At 37.7% G+C, this 7,542-nt stretch overlaps 1 pseudogene; it reads left to right on the top strand.

Annotated features, from left to right (window-relative positions):
• Positions 1–3,084: 3,084 nt before the first annotated feature.
• LOC138360333 (S-adenosylmethionine synthase pseudogene) lies at positions 3,085–7,286 on the top strand (annotated as a pseudogene).
• Positions 7,287–7,542: the final 256 nt, after the last annotated feature.

The following is a 7,542-nucleotide window of genomic DNA, read 5'->3' as shown; positions in this document are numbered from 1 at the left end:
GAGAGAGAGAGAGAGAGAGAGAGATGAGATGAGGAGAGAGAGAGAGAGAAAAATATATTCTCAAATGGTTATTGATCAGTTAAATAATTACAAAAAACATAATGAAAATACGTCACAAATAACTGAGTAAGTAAACTATAGCCTCTCAAGTCTGTATCAGTCTGACTGGATTGGTATATAAGAGAGTTTGCCAGGCTATGCAAATCATTACAGGTTCGCCATACTTCATGGACACTTCATTCTGAGTAGTAAAACAACAATCACACAATCAAAGCACATTCAACATTTTAATGTTTCTTCAACCCCAACCCCATACGTATGTTGTATAATTTACTTAAGTCTATTATAACAAAGTTAATTATTAAGTAATAAAAATAAAGTATATCATATTACTATAATGTAATAAGAGTCAATGTATATATTATAAATCAGATAATTATATAAATTAATTTATTTTATTTTATTTTCAGGTGGAAGTGAGATAATTCTCTTAGAGATGTCACTTGATCAAACAAAAACCCATACAACAGATCAAACAAAAACCCATACAAAAACAACTTTTTTTTATGTGATGTATGTGGAAAAAAAATATAGTACAATAAGAACACTAACAGTCCATTTCACAACTCACACAAAGAAGACTATCCTTTTTACAATTCATACCGGTAAAACTCCAAAGTGCAGTGAATGTGAAAAAACAAACAAACAACACATTAGAGAAAAATGGTTTTCATGTGACGTATGTAGAAAAAAATTCCTTAAAAAATGCGACTTGACTAGACATATGGGAACACACAGAGTAAAACGGTTAAAATGTCAATTGTGTGGGAATAGATTTAGGGATGAATATAACTTGACCCTACATTTGAAATCAATACACATGATTCAGCCTTTGAAAACAAATAGTGAAAAAAAATATGATATATGTGGAAACAAACAGCAAATCAGTCCCAAATCTTTAAACAACTTTTTACTTGTTTTGAATGTGGAACTGTATTTAAAAGCATAACCAGCCTGGATGAACATTTGTTGGAACAGTTTACCAAAGATATATCAGCTTTAGATTTGATAACTCCAGACATTCATTTTCAGACGTTTTTTGAAAACTAAAAAGTGTATTGGAACATTGACCAAATCTTTAAACAACTTTTTTACTTGTTTCTGGTGGTAAACTGGCACCTCAAGGAACATATAAAAGGAGTAGAAATATTAATGAGATTATTAATTCTGTCGGAGTGAGAGTAAACACAGATATATATCTCTCCTCTACCTGAACTTCTTTTCTATTACCACCACATTTTCTTGGCATATATTATGTTCATTTTGGATCTACACTAGCTGCTGGATATGACTTGTACAGGTATAGTTGGAATTTACTTTTTTTTTTTTAATTTATGACTTATTTAGATTTAAATATATTTTAATTACCACATATATTTTTAATATATTTTAATTAACAATCTACCTTTTGCTTCAGTGCTGCCTACGATGTTACTGTGCCAGCACAAGGAAAAGGTGTAATCAAGATAGATATTCAAGTAAAAGTACCAGAAGGTCGTTATGAAGAATAGCTCCAAGATCTGGTCTTACTTTTTTTTTGTTTTTTGTTTTTAATCACATTGATGTTAGGGATGGTGTCATTGATAGTGAAATGTTTCTGTGGTTCTCTTCAATTATTCTAAAGTATATTTTATTGTGAAAAAGAGAGATCGAATTTCACAACTAATTTGTGAACGAATATTTATTCCTAATTTGTTAGAGGAAGTTTAGGACATTGAGTATACCAAATGCCCCTGTGCCGCAAACTTTTTTTTTTTTTTTAATCAACAGAAATTAGTAGTAGTAGTAGTAATCAAACAACTAGCTAAATATACAGTGTGAATTAGTGATTCTCAACGATTACAGTGATAAGAGTGAGTAACTTATGTGTTAATGAAATGACTGAGGCGGTCTGCCTAAGGAGGCGGTTGTTATTTCCTAAAACATGCCTACTGAACTTCAATGAAAAGATGGTGTGGACTGTACGTTTTGCTATGGAGTATTCAGATTTTAAACCAGTGTTCAAGGAGGGTCAGGGTCTTCAGCAGCCATATATCACAGTTGGAACAGAAGAGGCAGTTAAACATTTAACTACAGATGGCTTTCAGAATATTGTGATGGTTGTTCCAGAAGAAGGTATTTTCACAAAGGTCATACTTTTCAAATATCCAACTTACTTGGATCCCGATCATCTCCTTTACAATGACAGTGTTGTTTGGGTAAAGAGAAACATTGTTCATTATAAAAACAAAGTCAGGTTATAGCTTTAATAAAAGGTGAGGCTCCTAAAAAAATTTTTGTACAAGGACTAGGCTATAGAAAAGTTTCAAAATACCAAGAGAAGCCAAAATTATGCCTGAAGTGTTATTATTGGGGGCATTTGGTTTTGAAATGTCAGTACGACCCCAGGTGTAAGTACTGTGGTAATAAACATGACTCTAAAGAGTGTACAAAGAAACAAAAATTTCCATTTTGTTGTAATTGTAGAGGTAAGCATACTCCTTGGTCTTATCTATGCCCCATGAATCCTATAAATGCTGTTGCAGGGGGGTGGTATTCTGCCAGCTAAGGGGAAACAAACTCGCTAGGCCCACACAACTGAAAGTCCTAAAGTCCTGTAGTATACAAATGTAACCTAATTACTACTATTATATGGAATTTTTTGTAGTAACTTTACTAAACTAATCTATGCCTTTGAGATATGTATGTATGTATGTATGTAAGCATCTTTCCCATTCAAAACAATATATAATTAACAAATTACAATGTTCGATAATTAAAGGATAATTGGATTAATAAAAGAAAACAAATTAAAATAAATATTTTTTTTGATTTATAGAGGGATATAAAAGAGGAGGTACTCCTGTTCAATTCACTTGACACAGATGTCAGTAGCATATTATATACCTTGGGCAAAAGTTTATGTTGTGACTACCGGGCACACTGATTACCTTTGTCGACATGAACAATTTGAGAAAGAATGAGTCAAATAAAAGAAGGTGGTTATCACTCAGACGAGATATGAAGCCAATCTTCATAGACAGGATGAATGACTGGTTCAGGGAATACCAAATCCCAGAAGATATTGATACATTTGTTGATGACCTTAATCACCAAATTGAAAGTTGTCTTAGAATTCAGCGCCGTACGCCTCGACGAAGACCCCCTCGGAAGAAAATGCCTCGAGGCAAAGATCCACAGAGTAAAGCTGAAGAATTAATTCACATGTGGAGTAAGGCAGCATCCTCATCCTCCCTCTCAACGGAAATCGTCATGGAACAGCTCCTGCTACAGAATGACAGAAGAACTAGAATAGCGAGAGCACAGTCTAGTGAGGACGAATATGGAGAACCTATCACAGCCCAGGAAGTAAGGGCGGCTGTTAAGAGAGGTAAAATTACAGCACCTGGTGAGGATGGCATTACCTACGACATACTTAATGCACTGTGTGAAGTGCCTGGGAATCCACTACTCCTATTGTTTAACAAATCATTCCTAAATGGAGTTCTGCCCACACAATGGAAACACGCCAAAATTGTTCCCATACCAAAACCGAATGACCCTGGCAATTACAGACCTATCAGTCTCGTGTCATGTACTTGCAAGATGCTGGAAAAGATCATCCTAAAACGACTGTTACACAAAATAGGTAGGTTTGGGGAAGGAGTCAATGGATATGTCAAAGGACGGAGCACAGCCAATTGTATAATTAATTACCTGGTTAATGACACGGCTAGGTACTCTGTATTTGTTGACATAAAAGGAGCCTTCGACAAAGCCCAGGGAATTGCGATCCTGGACGAGCTTGCATGTATGGGTGTCAAGGGGAGACTCATGAAATGGATTGAAGACTACCTCACAGGGAGGAAAGCTAAGGTCTACTTCAATGGAGCAATCTCAAGAACAATGAATATGGAACTCGGGACCCCCCAAGGAGGAGTCTTAAGCCCTACACTATTCAATGTACTTATGAATGCAATTGCCAATATTGATTTTCCTGAAGGAACACAACTAGTGGGATATGCAGATGATGTCCTAATACAAGCTCCCACCTTTGATAAAATAAAACAGGCCATTGAACTCCTTGGAAGGAAATGTATTGAGCTCGGTTTCACTCTCTCCACAAACAAGACAAAAGCATACTCCCATCGCAAGCGGAGAGAAAATGAAGAACTGCAAATTAATGGTGTAACACTTGAATGGGTTGACCACTATCGGTACCTTGGCGTCACCGTCGGTTCAAACAAGGGAAAGAAAGAGGAGCTCAATCAAATCATAGGAACATGCAAAAGTCGACTCAGGGAACTGAAACTGAAAGCTATGACTTGGAATGATGGCCATGGAGCCTCTATTGCTGTACTTAAAATGATGTACACAAACTATGTACGCTCCGTCATTGACAACGCAGCACCTGTTTTATGTACTTATTCACAAAGTGATATGAATAGGCTAGAAAGCATACAGGATGAAGCCATTTCAATCATTCTTGGAGTTCCAAAGAAAAAAACTGCTGAAATGTCCAATCTACAAAAGAGTTATTATCCCTTCCCAGTATTAAAGAAAGAATTGTGGAACTGAATGCTAAGCTTGCAATTAGGATTGCCAGAGATCCCCATTATAATGACATGGCTAAAAAAAAATTGAGCTCTGTGCTACTTTCAGGGGGAAACAAGAGAAGCAAAAAATGGCATCACAGAGCAGTCGGCTACCTTGAAGATCTTCACCTACTTCAACAAGCTCGTGAGCTCATGCCTGTAGAAAGATTACCTCCCTGGGTGGATCCCCTGAATGACTCGTGCAGGATTATCATCAATGATATGGTAAAGAAAAAAACCAACATGGTACCCAAAGAAATAAGCCACAAGTATCTTAAGGAAATTTATAATGAAGCTGGAGATGAACTAGATCAAATCTTCACTGATGGGTCATCTAATCCTATTAATGGCCGGGCGGGTGCAGCATACACGGTAATTAAGAAGGATGATGTATTTTTTCCACCAAAAAATGAGGAAAAAGCGCGCATTGAGAACTATACCTCTTCAACACAAGCAGAGTTAACTGCCATTGCTATGGCGTTAAGGTATATTATTGAACAGAATACTACTGGTGCAGTGATTTGCACCGATTCGAGAGCAGCACTGCAAAGCCTAAATAAAGATCGGGACGAGAATCTTTCAATAGTCGCTGAAATTAAGAGAGTTGTGAAGGTACTAACCAACCAGGGAAGAGTTGTCAAGTTCCTGTGGATTCCCTCCCATGTTGGAATCTATGGAAATGAACGCGCAGATGTGTTGGCAGCTGAAGGCGCTGAGGGAGACCATATTGAATACTTCATACCCAAGACTCTTCTAGAAATTAGAAGTATTATTAGGGAACATCATCGTCATCTCAATCATTATGAAACCCCCCAAAAAAGAGAATGTGGTGGTTGCGGGAGAGAATTAATAATAGAGAAAAAACATCTTGGATACAAATGTCCACACGTACAGCAGCTTTTTGTTAACAACATATAATAAAGATGATTTATAATGTATCTTATCTACCATTTGACAGAGGCTGTTTACCTTGGAGACTGGTTGGAAATATATGAATTGAATTTCAAATCTTATTGTTCCTTCTATTACATTTTTATATATGACTAATAAATACTTCTATAATTATTAACACAATATTATTATTATCCCTTTCACCAGATGGAATTATTATGTTCATAAAGAGTTAAGGATTACAGGTTACCAAATTATACATTCACTCTTCCAATTAGAATGAGTAATAATGGTTTTTTTTTAATGGTTTATAATCATTTCAAAATAAAATAAATGATCCATATTCTTTTTTGACTCACAGTTTTGTTATAAGACAGAGCAGCTGCACACTTGCTTTACAGTTGCTCAGTTGCTCTCTCTCCACGTGACCAGGTTTGCGTTCTCTCTCTCTCTTTCTCTCTTCACACAATTAGGTCAATGTTTTTAATAATATTCCTTTACATAACGGATTTTTATTTAGTTAAAATCTAGCCAAGGAAACCTGGTCCCAAATTCAAGAGTACTTAGAAGTAACATTTTCGTTCCCCAGGATAGTGTGCTGAGAGCATGGATGGAGATCATGAGACGTTCCTCTTCACCAGTGAGAGCGTAGGCGAAGGCCACCCCGACAAAATTTGCGATCAGATCAGCGACGCAGTGCTTGATGCCCATCTTAGCCAGGACCCTGACGCCAAAGTTGCTTGTGAAACGTGTACCAAAACTGGTATGATCCTGATCTGTGGGGAGATTACGTCCAAGGCCCAAGTTAATTATCAACAAATTGTGCGTGATATTGTTAAGAAAATTGGTTTTGATGATTCACGAAAGGGCTTTGACTACAAGACCTGCAATATTCTTCTGGCCCTGGAGCAAAAGTGTGCGGAGATTGCTAATGGTGTACACATCGGGCGCAGTGATGACAACACTGGTTCAGGGGACCAGGGACTGATGTTTGGTTATGCCACTGATGAGACCGACGAGTGCATGCCCTTAACTATTATGCTGGCACACCGTCTCAATCAGAAGATTGCAGAGCTGCGAAGAGATGGGACGTTCTGGTGGGCGCGACCTGACTGTAAGACTCAAGTCACATGCCAGTATGCCTTCGATCAAGGAGCTGTTATTCCCAAAAGAGTGAACACTGTTGTCGCTTCTGTACAGCACTCGGAACAAATTACTGTCGAAGCTTTGCGTGACGAGGTTATAGAGAAGGTCATCAAGGTCATTATTCCTGAAAAATATATAGATACTCAAACGAAATACCACATCAACCCTTGCGGAGAATTAATCATGGGTGGACCTCAAGGTAACGTTGGGCTAACTGGTAGGAAAATCATCGTTGACACTTACGGTGGGTGGGGCGCTCACGGCGGGGGAGCATTCTCTGGCAAAGATTACACAAAGATTGACCGCTCAGCGGCCTATGCCGCCCGATGGGTTGCCAAGTCACTGGTGAAAAACAAATTATGTAGACGCTGTTTGGTTCAGGTATCTTACGCCATTAGTGTTGTGCACCCCATAAGCATCAGCATCTTCCACTATGGCACCTCACAGTACACATCAAAACAGCTTCTGAAGATTGTTAACCACAACTTTGATCTACGACTAGGACATATTGTCAAGGAGCTGGGCTTAAAGAGACCAATTTACAGTGATACGTCGTGTTATGGACATTTTGGACGGCAACAGTTCTCTTGGGAGCAGCCCAAGAAGTTGACCATCCCTGAATTTTAGAGTCAAATAATTCTTAAGGATGACTATCATTTTTACGTTTTTCATCAAGTCCCTGTTAATATGGGAGAACACTATGTCTATGCTTGATTCACAACTCTCCTAAACACGAGAGTGAAGTTATAATTGAGAACACTTTCCCACCAGGAGACTTGAACCCTAGCCAGCACAGAAGCCTGGTGGGAACCTTTAATTTTATATTCAATTGATAGTTTTATATACTTTTTTGACGTTTTATATACCAGAG

The sequence above is a fragment of the Procambarus clarkii genome, unplaced genomic scaffold, assembly GCF_040958095.1.
Source record: "Procambarus clarkii isolate CNS0578487 unplaced genomic scaffold, FALCON_Pclarkii_2.0 HiC_scaffold_108, whole genome shotgun sequence".
Lineage (NCBI taxonomy): Eukaryota > Metazoa > Arthropoda > Malacostraca > Decapoda > Cambaridae > Procambarus > Procambarus clarkii.
The sequence above is the reverse complement of the archived record's forward strand: the minus strand, read 5'-3'. Positions and strand labels throughout refer to the sequence as shown.